The following is a 14,229-nucleotide window of genomic DNA, read 5'->3' as shown; positions in this document are numbered from 1 at the left end:
CCAATGCATGAAAGTGAAAGTTTTCTACAGTTCACTAACGTTATGCTTCTTTTTCATTTTAAAATTATTATTCTATCAGTGGTTTGTTTCAGTTGTTTCTATTTCTATGCCTTTGGGTTCATTATCTTTTCTTTCGAAATGTCTAATAGGACATTAATCCTATCCAATGTTGCAATTTTTCTCTCTAGGAATTCAATTCAGCCTTAAAAAAAAATTCTTTCATATCTCTACTTAACTTTATGAATACTTGAAATGCATTTATAATAACTATTTTAATCTCTCTGCTTGCTGATTCTAACATGTGTCAGTTCTGGGTCAAAACCTTTGATTGGATACAAGACAACATAGCTATTATCTTGTTGAATATATATATGTATAAAACATACATATTCTTGATCTTTAAGGCTTCCCTGGTGGCTCAGTTGGTAAAGAATCTGCTTGCAATGCAGGAGATGCAAGTTCAATCCCTGGATGGGGAAGATCCCTTTGAGAAGAAAATGGCAACCCACTCCAGTATTCGTGCCTGGGAAATCCCATGGACAGAGGAGCTGGCTAGACTTCAGTCCATGGGGTTGCAAGAGTCAGATGCAACTAAACCACCACCACCGCTACAGATTCTGTAATACAGTTATTTGGAAGAAGGTTGATCCTTCAAAGTCTTATTTTTAATCATTCATTAGGCAGATCAGAGAAATTTAGGGTTTCTCCTCCGTTACTGAGCCAAGACTCCTGAGTATTCTACCCAAAGCAGAAGGTATACTGAGTTTTTCCATTCTGGCTGGTGAAAACAGGTACTATTTCCAGCCATGTGTGAGAGCTGAGCCCTGTTCCCTTTGGAAGTTTCTTTTTTCCAGTCTTGGGTAATCTGTTCACATGCTTGTCTAGATCAGTATCCTGGTGAAAACCTAAGGAAGCTCCTTTGTGTTTCTCTGCATATTTACCTCTTTAATACTCTTCCTGCAAATGCTGGCTTCCCTGGTTTCCCTGAAATCTCATCTTTGTTTCTTTACCCAAGAAGTTTACCACGTTCTGCTGAGGTTCCCTCTTCTTGCAGCATAGTTGGTAAACTGTCTCAAGGTGGTAAACTGGAACAATTGTAGGGCATATCTCAGTTGTTTTCTGTCTGTCATTGATCACTGTCTTTAGTTGCCTTATGCTCAGTGCCTTGAAAACCTTGTATGTTTTATTAGTTTGACTTTTTTTTCAAGTGGGATGCTAAAGCTAGTCCTGTTGTTACAATCTGGCTCAATGTGGGAGATAAATTATATTATTTTTGATTCACAGAACTGTATCTCCAATAGTATAATGAAAGTCAAAGGGCAAATATAACTCAATATATATTTATTATGTATATCTGTTTATGTGTGTATATATATATTTATATTCAAAACCTCCCCCTTTTTTAGGTGTATCTTTATTTTATATATTTATTTTAAGGTTTAATTATTTTAGAGTAAATGTTTTTTGTTTGTTTTTAATTAATTTATTTTAATTGGAGGCTAATTACTTTACAATATTGTGGTGGTTTTGCCATACATTGACATGAATCAGCCATGAGTGTACATGTGTCCCCCATCCCGAACCCCCCTCCCACCTCCCTCCCCATCCCATCCCTCTGGGTTGTCCAGTGCACCGGCTTTGGGTGCCCGGTCTCATGCATTGAACTTGGACTGGTCATCTATTTCACATATGGTAATATACATGTTTCAATGCTATTCTCGCAAATTATCCCATCCTCGCCTTCTCCCAGAGTACGAAAGCTGTTCTTTATATCTGTATCTATTTTGCTGTCTCATGTATAGGGTCATTGTTACCGTCTTTCTAAATTCCATATATATATGTATTAATATACTGTATTGGTGTTTTTCTTTCTGACTTACTTCACTCTGTATAATAGACTCCAGTTTCATCCACCTCATTAGAACTGATTCAAATGCATTCTTTTTAGTAGCTGAGTAATATTCCATTGTGTATATGTAAACCTCCTTTTATCTTACCTGAATCCAGCTGAACTATTCTTATGATTGTCCTAAGGACAAAGCATTATTGATTTGCGGTAGAGTATGTAAAGGATTAATTTTGTATCATATTCATTTCTAATAATTATTAAACATGATTCTATTGAGGTGCTTTGAGTCACTGGAGAAATGGAAAACTCTGAACATGCAGAGTCAGAAAAGTCTGAGTGTCTCACACACTTGGATGTCTCATAGGTCCCCTTCAGGACCATATTAGCAAAAGGCGCTCAACCAATATGATTGAATGAACAGATAAGGGGAGAAGGTATGACTGTAAAATGATGAGGCTGCTTATTTGGCGTGCATGTCTTCATGGATAAAGAAGAAACCTGGTGTGGAGGTAAAAGGACCCAGATTCTGGTTTCCAAGAGAACTGAGGTCTAATTTAGCTTTCCTGTGTTTCAAAGATGTTAGACTCAGAACTGACACATATGTTATAGTTAGCAAAACAGAGAGACTAAATCAAGTTAAAATAGCTGTGTTTCAGAGTCTTTATCTTTAAAGATAACATAACCTATCTTGCAATACTATTATGAAGAGAAAGCCAGATGTGCGTGAGATACACGTAACATAGAAAGAGCATGGCATATAGTCAGCATCCAGTTAACGTAAGTTTTCTCTCTTGCAAAGCAGCCAGCAGGGAAAGGTAGACCCTGTGTATGGTTGCTCACAATATGCAAAGGATTGATTTAAGAAGTGGAGGAACACGGTACTCTGTGACAACCTAGATGGGTGTGATGGGGTGGAAGGTGGGAGGTAGGTTCAAGAGGGAGGGAATGTATATACACCTCTAGCTTATTCATGTTGATGTATGGCAGAAACCAACTCAACAATGTAAAGCAATTATTCTCCAATTGAAAATAAATAAATTTTAAAGAGAGGAAAAAAAACCAAAAGTGGAGGAACAAACTTAGAGATTTCTTCACTGATGTCAAATCTTTGAATTTTGAGAAAGCATTTGATTTTTATAAAGAGCCAAAAAGCACTCAGAGACAAGGCAAGGAAATAAATGGAGTGACTTATCAATGGAGACAAAAATAACTAAGTACAAAAGGATGTGATTAAAATCATGTCATACAAAGCCAAGTGTTTCATAAGCAAGCACTCTATCAACTTCCAGTTTGGGAGTCAAAAGTGTTCTGAGGATTACTATACCATAAGAATAAGCTCTCCACAAACTCTTGGAAGGAAATATATTCATGTAGATATATAACTTCTGCTCTTTCAAAAAAAAAAAGTAAAGAAATGAAAAAAGCCCAGTTTTGCTACTATCTGATCACTTTTTATAATTCATTTCAGTTGGTAATGTGCCTTTACGTATGCTCATTTGTACCCTGGGGAAACAGAGATTCAGATTTCAGTTTTAAGTGATGTGCCCGAGGTGACACAATTGGTAATTCACAGAGCTGGATCTAGAACCCAAATCATGCTCTTCCCATCACGCTACCTATCTTTTCTTTGTACCCTGGCCTGCAAACGTCTTGTTTTCAGAACAAAGTTACTGTAGCCCATCAACTGATAGCACCAGGGAAACTATTTGGGGAGGTAATTAATGCTACAAATTATTACTATTCTTCTTATTATTAATTTTTATTCCCAGTGTCTCAAGCTGGAGATAAATTTAATCTGCAAACATTCTTAAAGAGTGACTTCAGTTTTGTGTAGCCGGGTCTTGGCAGTTGGGAAAACACATGCAGTGACTTGAATGAGAGGCTGAGCCCTTATCTCAGGGGTCTCCGGTGGCCTGTGGGCTCAGGGCATGGTGGGAACTGCTTTTCCCACTCCTCTTTCTCAAGCTTGCAAGCACAGAGCACTGGGATGGTCCAGCTGCATCCAATTAGACTCCTTCAGACAGGAAGGGAGAGGAGCCACAGAAAACACTGGAACGCACAGTCTCACTTGCATGAATGCTTCAGCCTCCTCACCCGGGCACGCTGAGCCCTGTGGTGGAGGAAGCCCAGGCTCTGGAATGCAGCGATCTTCACAAGGGGGACATTGTTCTCTGGAGCGGACAGTTCTCTGCGCGTTAAGAGTGCCCACACTGTGAGTCAGCGGGGACTGGGCTCCAAACCAACTTCGCTCTGCCTTTCCTGACACAGATGCAGAAAAGTCTGGTTTTAAAGGCCCTGCACCTTTTAAGATCAAATCAAGGCTGTCCCTATCCCTAAATATCCTTGCTACTTACTTTGGGATGCCCTGGTGGCTCAGCAGTAAAGAGTCCACTTGCAGTGCAGCAGTCACAGGTGATGTGGGTTCTATCCCTGGGTTGGGAAGATCCCCTGGAGAAGGGAATGGCAACCCACTCCAGTATTCTTACCTGGGAAATCCCATGGACAGAAGAGCCTGGTGGGCTACAGTCCCTGGAGTAGCAAAGAGTCAGACACAACTGAGCATGCATGCACAGACCAGACTGAGGTGAAATATGGAGATCTCAGAAAAAACGATGTCATGAAGCAGCCAGACCTGTGTAAGGAGACCTGCAGTGAGTTAGAGCAGGGGACACAGGACCACTGGGCTTTTCCAGTTTTCATTGGACCTCAGCAGAGGAAGCAACTCTTAGTTGAAAATGGAATTATTGAATGCTTTTTCCTGCCTTGCCAGATCTCATATGTCTCACCAATACACCTTATGGTTTCACTGTGTGGTGTTTTTTGTTGATCTCAGCTCAAGGAGAAGATGTGCGTGGAAAGACACGCCAAGAGAATTATTCCCAAGGCTCAATTTTATTTTTATCTTTCTTTTCTTGTTTTTTTAAATTATGGAAACATGATAATACATTTACAGGAGACTTGGAAAATATGGAACAAAGTTACATATAGTCCCACTATATGTTCCAATCATTTAAGTAGATAAACTAAGATTTTTCACTGGAGTTTCAACATCTAATTCTCAAAGATGAATAAAATGAATGTAGAAGTCGAGAAGTAGAAGAATATAGCAGACCTGAAAAGCATTATGAACCAATTCGATATAATTAAGATTTATACAATTTCCACACAGCAGTAGGATATAAATTTTGTTCAAGTTCCCATAAACTATAAACTAGGAGACACAGGAACATATCCAGAGACATAAGACCAGGTGCAGAAATTCAAGGTCTAAAGGTATCGAAATCATACAGAGCTGTTCTCTTATTCCTGTAGAATTATGTTAGGGATCAGTCAAAAGATATTTGAAAATAGCCCACATATTTTCAAGGGCAGTCTGACATTTACCAAGGGAGATCTTTGACTTAGTCAAGGCTCAATTTTAGAAGGATAATCTTATTTTTCCATTGGAGCAAAAGTTCTATTGAATTAGATGGTTCAAGCTTAGAGATATTGAAATGTGATGACTCCAAGTGCATATCATCAAAATCAACACAGAGGTAACATGTAGTTTTGGGCTAGAGCCCAATATTTGGGTGCTTTCTTCACTCCTTAGTTGACCCTAAAAACAGTGAGACCACGCTAGCAAATGTAACCTATTGGGAAAACCTTCAATGTTTAATCTAAAAAAATTCATAAGTTAAGTAGTATTATCCCTGTTACAATATGAGGAAACTACTATTCAAGGGTGCAGGGCATGGTTTGTAATTATAAGAACAGCTCAAGAACATTAAAGCTTAAACTTAAATTAGGGGTTCCTAGCATTTAGTATTATCATTTTTTACATCCTTGGACAAACCAATGAATATCCCTTAATAAGATCAAGGTCAACCCTTGAATCAGAGCAGACTGCCCTCCCAGTCCTGGAAATGTATTAGTCTATAGATGTATCCATGTTTTTACAGAAGCAGTGGATAGTAACCAGAAGTGACCTAGACAGACCGTATTCACCATTAATTGGTTAGACTAGCATAGCCAAGGTAGAAAACGAAACCTTGGCAAAATTTTTATGGGGATTGAGTAGGAAAGTGTATGTCAGTTACCTTGCATGGTGCTTATATGTGGTAAGATATGAATTTTAGATCATGCATAGATTTCAGAAGGACTCTGATCTTGAGGACGTCCTCATTCTTTGGGAACCTTTCTTAAAATGTATTTATTTATTTCGACTGTGCTGGGTCTTTGTTGCTTCACGAGTTTTTTCTTGAGTTGCTGTGAGCGGGGCTACTCGCTAGTTGCAGTGCATGGGCTTCTCATTGTGGTGGCTTCTCTTGTTGTGGAGCACAGGCTCTAGGTGTGCAGGCTTCAGTATTTGTGGCATCTTGGATCAGTTGTGGCTCCCAGGATCTAGAACACAGGCTCAGTCATTGTGGTGCACAGGTTTAGCTGCTCTGAGGCAAGTGGGGTCTTCCTGGATCAGGAATTGAACCGGCATCTCCTGTACCAGCAGGTGGATTCTTTACCACTAAACCACCAGGGAAGCTTGTTTGGGAGCCTTTTTGTGAACTTTCATCTGAGATGTGTGGAGATCAAGCTTCATCAGGCACCTATGTCTCTTGCAGCCACGCATGGGGAAACTGAATTGCAAAGACCTAGAGACTGTCAGACAGAGTAAAGTAAGTCAGAAAGAGAAACACAAATATCATATCTTAGTGCAGGGATATGGAATCTAGAAAAATAATACAGATGAACCTATTTGCAAGGCAAAGATAGAGACACAGACATAGAGAATAAACATATACCAACGTGGGATGAAATGGGAGATTGGGATTGACACATGTAACACTACTATGTATATAACAGATAACTAATGAAAACCTTCTGGATAGCACAGGGAACTCTACTCAGTGATCTGTGGTGACCTAAATGGGAAGGAAATCCAAAAAAGAGGGGATATATGTTTATGCAAGGGCTTCCCTGATGGCTCAGATGGTAAAGAATTCACCTGCAGTGTACGAGACCTGGGTTTGATCTTTGGATCAGGAAGATACCCTGGAGAAAGACATAGCCACCCACCCCAGTATTCTTGCTGGGAGAATTCTGTGGACAGAGGAGCCTGGCAGGCTATCATCCATGGGGTCAGAAAGGGTCAGCACAACTGAGTGACTAACACTTTTACATTTATGTATACATATGGCTGATTCTCTTTGCTGTACAGTAGAAATGAATACAATGTAAAGCAACTATACTGCAATAAATATTATTAAAAAAAAAAAAAAGCAGCCTTGTGCCTTTCCTCATAAGTGGTTATCTCTTCTACCCAAAGGACTCAGAAGATGTTGCCTGAGCTGGCTTCCTTGTTCTTGTCCAGAGCCACATATCCAGCACGAAACAGGACAGCTTCTCCAGAGTGCAGGAGGGCAACCAGAGCCTTGGGGAGCCCCCACTGGTGGTCTGACTTCGGTCATATTTGGCAATATCTAGGCCATGACGTAAGACTGAATTGTTTGCTTGACCTTTTGGTAAGATCAGTATCTAAGGCCCTGCTTGTATCTTTCTCTGGCCCCTGATGTCTCTGCTGCTGGTCTGTCTCTCCTCTCTCTAGAGTCAGCCGCATGCTGTGGAATGCTCTTATATAAGCTCCCCGCACCCCCTCCCCACTGCCTACTCCCTTGCCATACCCTTTCATTTCTCACCCCTGCCCACACATTCAGACTTGTAGGATAGAAAAGCCCTCACTGATGAAAAGTGACATGTTTCTAGCCAACTGACTTGTCCCACATCACAGCTAACTCTGAGGTCAATGACCCTGGGGTGGCAAGATGCTGGAGTAGGGTAGGTGTGTCTGAGAGTTGTCATTTGGCAGAAAGCAAGATAGGGGTGACAGTGAGTATGCTCAGGTTTCCAGGGCTCTCAGTGACCTGGTTACTGCCCTTCTTCTGGAGAGAAGATTCATTTTTTGCCTTGAATAGAAGTAGTGTGCATAAGAATTAACATGCAGCGATCTCCAAGGCAAAAGTAGCTGAGTTCCAGGCATTTTCATCTAATCAGCTGCTCTGAATTCTATCTGGATGCTTCATGGACATCTCAAAATCAACAAGTCTAAAGGTGAATTTATCACCATCCCATCAAACCAGCCTCGAATGTCACGTTCTCTACAGCTTGAGATTAGACCCATGATCTGCCCAGTCACCAAAGCCAGAAACCTCCCCTTCCCTCACTGCTTACGCAACTCGTCCCTAAGTTTCACTGAATCGTATGTATCTTGCATATCTCTTCCCTACAGTCATCTCCTCTGCATATTCTAACCGTCATCATGCCAGTGCTTCCCTTCATCATTTCTTACTCAGACTACTAGAGCATGTCCACTCACAAGGGAAGTTTTACAATCGTAACAACTTCTGGGTCCCATTTCTGATCAGTTAGAATTACTGGGAGAGGGGTAGAGTCTGGGCATCGGTATATATATATATATATTTTTTTTTTCCCCCCAGTCTTGGATCATTCTAAGCCAAGGCTGGAAACCGTTGTTCAATAACAGATCTGATCTTGTTCCTCACTCCCATGTTTGAGCAGCCTTCTTCCATTCTTACCTGACCCTGAAACAAGGATCCAACCTGGGCACGCATCATGGTGCCCTTTACCATTCTCTCATGCCATGTCACCGTGCCCTCCTCTGCTTTTAAACAGAATCTTCCCTCTATCTTGAAAACTGTCATTGTTGTCTAGTTGCTAAATCATATCCAACTCTTTAGTGACCCCATGGACTGTAGCCCACCAGGCTCCGCTGTCCGTGGGATTTCCCAGACAAGAATACTGAAGTGGGTTGCCATTTCTTTCTCCAGGGGAATCTCCCTGACGTAGAGATCAAACCAGCACCTCCTGCATTGGCAGGCAGATTCTTTACTGCTGAGCCACCAGGGAAGCCCCTTGAAAATTGTGCTTGATATCAATTGCTAGGGGTGCAAGCCATCTAGGCTAAACGAATCATGCTCATATTTTATTTTTATTTTTATCTGGGCATTTCCCAGCAGGATGGTATTTTGGAAAACTCTAGTGTGGAAGGGAAGAGACCTCATTTCTTCGCTGGATATGTAAACAGTCTTGTGTGATCTTGAGTAAGTTACTTTCTCTTTTTTTCTCTCTTGGCCTCAGTTTCTCCACCTATAAAATGAAGGAACTGGATTAGTTTCTTACATACTAGTTACAAAGTTTTATGATGATCTCCATTAATCAGCATTTCTCTCAGAGCTATCTGTGTTCCTTGAACTTATTCCTTACCTGGAAGCATTTATTTTGCTCTGCCATTGAGCTACTTCCAGCTCAGATTTTATCACAACTAGTCATTTTTGTCTGTTTTCTAGAAGACAGAGTCTGGCACAAATCAGTTTAGTTTGATAAATGGGTTAAAGGCTTCATGGTGAGTGAGGAAAAAAGAGAGAGAGATAACAAAATTCTTAAATTTCCAGGAGGTACCCATGGGACTAAGACAAAAGACCCAGGAGACTCAGAGTCTCCCATGTCCTTCAAACATGTGACCATCAGCACCACCTCTGGTCCTGATAATAAACACTTCCACTCTTCTGGGGCTCCCACTCCCAGAGTGCACATTTGGACACTGGCTAGATCCTTTGGGCTTTCAACTCTGATGCCTGCTGGACCCAGCCCATGCCACTTTGTTTCCAGTTTGAGCAACCAGGTCTTTGCAAATAGAGTCCTGAGCCATCAGTGTATTTTTACAAAATAGCATTCCAATGATGACTTGTGTCATTTAATTAGAAACAGATGGTTCACATTCTCTCATATGTACATGTCTAAAAACTAAAGGAAGGAATATCTGACATAAGCTCATGAAGGATCTTCTCAATATTTTAAGGATTAGGGTACCAGTGTGTCATATTTAGTTGAATCCAAAGACCCCCAAACACGTTCAACAGTCAGTCTTCTCACCTGTAGAGATGAGATAAGCTCCCAGTATTCTAACAGATCTTCTCAGGTGGCACAGTGGTAAAGAATCTGCCTGCCAATGCAGGAGAGACACAGGAGACACAAGTTCAATTCCTGGGTCAGGAATATTCCCTGGAATAGGAAATGGCAACACACTCCAGTATTCTTGCTTGGAATTTTCCGTGGATAGAGGAGCCTGGCAGACCACAGTTCACAGGGTCACAAAGAGTCGAACATGACTAAGCAATTGAGCAAGCACACACATTCTGACAGGTCAACATTCTCAACCTTGGCTATACATTGGAATGACCTGGAAAGCTGTGAAACTGCAAGTAAGCCTTTGGTTAGTCTCCCCAAAATGCTATGGAATTGGTCTGTGGTGGATCCTGGGCATCAGGTTTTGTTTAACACTTTCTAGGTGATTCTGATGAGCAGCCAAAGTTGACCGATGGAGGACTCCAAGGAGCCCAGGATTTTCAAAAGGGAAAAGCATTTTTCTTCAAATTCTCTAGATGAATCAGAAGGAAACTTGAGTTGATATGTGCTGTGTCTATGAGGGCTAGAATCATAGAAAAAATGGGTGCTTCAAGATGTTCATGGACAGTTTGCCTGGGAAGGTAGTGAGCTTTCATTGCTTAGTGCAAAGGTAGGCACAGAGAGGTCATACATGGGATTCCAGCATCAATTGGAAAATAAGTGTTATGGGTTTATTGCATCCTCCAAAAACTCAAGTACTGAAAATATAGCCCCTGGTACCTCAGAAGGTGATTTTATTTGCAGATAAGCTTTTTTTTTTTTTTTTTTGCAGAATAATTAAGATGATGTCATTAGGGTGAGCCCTAATCCAGTATGACTGATTTCTTTATGGAAAAGGGAAAGTTTGGACAAACAGGCATGTGCACAGAGAGAATACAATGAGAAGATGAAGCCTGAGACTCGGGTGATGCTTCTGTAAGCCAAAGAGTAACAGAGATTGCAGCAAACAACCAGCAGCTAAGAGAAAGGCATTCTATTACCCAGGTTCTCCGGAGAAGCAGAACCAATAGGAAATGTGTATATGTCCTCTACACACACACGTATATACACATTTACAGATATATGTATATTAAAGAAGATTTATTATAAGCAATTGGCTCACACAATTATAGAGGCTGAGAAATCCCACCATCTGCAAGCTGGAGACCCAGGAAGAGCCTGGGGACTGTCATTTCAGTCTGAGTCTGCAAGACTGAACACCAGCAGAGTCAACAATGTAAATCCACATCTGAGGGCAGGAGAAAAAGAGATGAGATGTCCCAGCTCCACAGTGAGGCAGAAGAAAAACATGGGAAAGAATTCCTCCTTCCTCCGCCTGTTGTTCTATTCCGGCCACCCACACGGGGAGGACAATCTGTTTTCCTGAGTCCACTGACTCAAATGCTAATCTGGTCCCAAACACCCTCGCAGACACACCCAGAAATCGTGTTTAATTTGGGCACCTCCGGGACCAGGCAAGTCGACTCCACATTGACCATCACCTGCATGGAACAGATTCTCCTTTATGGACCTTAAAAGGAACCAATCCTACTGACAGCTTGACCTAGAACTTCTGACCTCTAGATGGTGAGATGACACATTCTGTTGTTGAAGCCAGCCAGTCTGTGATGCTCTGTTATAGGAGTGCTACAAGCAAATATGATAAGCTTGATGGTACTTAAGATTCCCTTCCCACAGGGACTCTCAGAGGAGATGGGGTTAAAATGGGAAAGAAATCAGCATTAGCTGAGCACATACTACGTGTCTAGGACTCTGTTAAGTGCTTTGTAAACTCTGTCTTAATACTTATACCAGGTTGTAATGATTGGTGCTGCTGTTGCTACTGCTACTAAATTGCTTCAGTCATGTCTGACTTTTGCAACCCATGGACTGTAGCCCGCAAGGCTCCTCTGTTCATGGGACTCTCCAGACAAGAATCCTGGAGTGGTTAGCCATACCCTCCTCCAGGGGATCTCGACCCAGAGACCAAACTTGCATCTCTTATGTCTCCTACATTGACAGTTGGGTTCTTTACCACTGGTGCCACCTGGGAAGCCCAATGATTGGTGCAATCATCTTTAATTACAGATGAGAAAACTTAAGTGAAGATCACTTAGCTAGAGGTACTGTCATAAGCAAGGAGAAAGAAAGGAAGAGTCCATAAGCCCTGGAGTCAGGCAGTTGAAGCCAACTGTTAGGATAGAGCTGCTGGCTTTCCATCTGTAAAGTGGGAATGATGTCATGATAACAGTGATAATAATGCTTAGACCACATGATGGGCAAGAGCATTTGCTTCCTCTGAAGGAACTGACATAAGCAGGAAGATAGTAAGTCAGCCTTGGCCTTTCTCCTCAAAGCCAGGTGGTGAGTCAGGGAGCAGAGAACTGTAGCCTGGGAGACAGTGCTGACTGGCGGCTCCCTGATGCCTTAAGCAGGCACAGCCATACTGGAGAGGGCTTCATATAGTTAAAAATAAATAAATCCAGTAGAGTCTGCAGTGAAAGACAGACAGCCAAGAGAGGGAGAGCTGCCCTGTACCAGCCACAGATACTGTTGCCTTTGAATTCTGAACCCATTTTTAATTTTTTTTGGTTTTCCAGAAGAAAGAAGAGGCAGGAAATCAAAGAAAAACAGCTCTACAGACCCTTCAGCCTTCTCTTAGGGGACCGTAAACCAAAGCCAGCCAACCCACAGTCAAGGGAACGGTTAGTTCACGCCTGGGACTGGGACTGGAGGCAGTTCTGGAGCCTGCGCTTGGCTATCATTTCCAGCACAAATGCAACCGAGCACGTTGCCCAGGAGAGACCTGGCAAAGCCAGATGGAGGTGCCCTACTGCATCCTGACCTGTAGATGCAGACACTCGTGCTGTTTGGGTGTGTTGCGCAAGACTTACTTTCATTTCCTTTGGCCTCTTCTGCTGGCTGGTCAGTGGCAAGTGAAAGAAGGGAGTGTCACCTGGCACTTACTAAAAGGAGAATTAAAATCACCCTAAGCAGATGGAAGGACCTGCTTCGCACAGGATGGTGGCCTTGACCTGGGAGCCATGGGAAACCTGGAGAGAGAGAGGATCGCTCACTGTTCCATTTTACAGCTGGAAGACGGGGCTCAGAGAAGGGAAATCCATCCACTTAGCTGCACATAGAGAACTTCAAACCGTTGGAAGGGGGGTTATCCACGACTCTCAGCGCAGGGATTGTCCCAGTTCCTCCGAGTCATATGTTTACCTCCCGGGCCTGTGCCCCCAGGGCCCCTCCATCTAGAATGCCTCTCCCCTGGTGTGGTGATGTGACTTAAAGCCTCAGCTCAATCCTTATCCCCTCCAGGAAGTCTTCCCTGACCCTCACACTAGTTCCAGCTTGAGCGATGGATCCATTCTCTGGGCCCTTGCAGCACTCATCTCACTATCCTGTAATCGTGGTCCCATATTCTCTTCCATCCTCTGAAAGGCAGGGTCCAGGGTGCAGCAGAGCATGGCACAGGGTCCATGTCTGACTTTGTGTGTTGAACTCGATGATGTGATCCCAAGTGTCCTGGATCCATTTACCCACCTGCCAGACAAATGCTCTGGAAGTTTGGAAATGCCATGATCAACTAGGATTTCCCTCTAAAGAAAAACGAATCCTTCATTAACTCCAAAGAAAAATTAATTCAAAGGTTCAGGAGTGGGCTTCAGTTAATAATCAGATGACGCTTTTCTAAGGGATGTTTGTATTCTGGTTTCAATTGGCTTGAACTCGAGGACAGCACAGAGCTTCCCATGCAGTCTTCTTTGCGCGTGTGTGTGCTAAGCTGCTTCAGTCGTGTCCGACTCTGTGCGACCCCATGGACTATAGCCCACCAGGCTCCTCTGTCCATGGGATTCTCCAGGCAAGAACACTGGAGTAGGTTTCTATGCCCTTCTCCAGGGGATCTTCCTGACCCAGGGATCGAACCTCTGTCTCCAGTAGCTCCTGCATTGTAGGCAGATTCTTTACTGCTGAGCCACTGGGAAAGCTCCAAATTGTTCTAAATACTATTATATAGAAGCCTTCAAAAGGCCCCTCAGATCTCCTGTGATTTCTGTTGTTGTTAAGGCAGCGATGCATGCAGGCTCACTCTTTGCGTGTCCGACTCTTTGCGACCCTATAGGCTGTAGCCCACCAGGCTCCTCCTCTGCCTATGGGATTTTCCAGGCAAGAATACTGGAGTGAGTTGCCATTTCTTCCTCAGGGGTGTCTTCCTGACCCAGGGACAGAACTTGCATCTCCTGCAACTCCTGCATTAGCAGGCAGGTTCTTTTCCACTTGAACCACCTGGGAAGCCCAGAAGGCATCTAAGTCCCTTTTTAAATAGAAGTGCTCTCTGAGCTGGGAAATCCAAAGAGTTAGTGCCCTGGGCTGAATTAGCATGCACCATTAGCAGGTATAAGAAGCTGAGGGAAGGGAACACTGAATGTCAAGTA

The 14,229-nt window shown here is 42.7% G+C and overlaps 1 long non-coding RNA gene across 1 annotated transcript in view; it reads left to right on the top strand.

Annotated features, from left to right (window-relative positions):
- The window catches only part of LOC145547404 (uncharacterized), a 30,709-nt gene that overhangs the window by 15,052 nt on the left and 1,428 nt on the right, over positions 1 to 14,229 (top strand). The window contains exons 6-7 of the long non-coding RNA XR_014083811.1: positions 7,152 to 7,317; positions 8,857 to 8,943. This is a non-coding gene — a long non-coding RNA (uncharacterized LOC145547404). The remainder of the gene's footprint in view (positions 1 to 7,151; positions 7,318 to 8,856; positions 8,944 to 14,229) is intronic.

Source organism: Giraffa tippelskirchi, chromosome 4 (genome assembly GCF_054371585.1).
Source record: "Giraffa tippelskirchi isolate mGirTip1 chromosome 4, T2T-mGirTip1v1.2.pri, whole genome shotgun sequence".
Taxonomy (NCBI): domain Eukaryota; kingdom Metazoa; phylum Chordata; class Mammalia; order Artiodactyla; family Giraffidae; genus Giraffa; species Giraffa tippelskirchi.
Note: the sequence above shows the minus strand (reverse complement) of the source record. Positions and strands in the feature narration are given on the sequence as shown.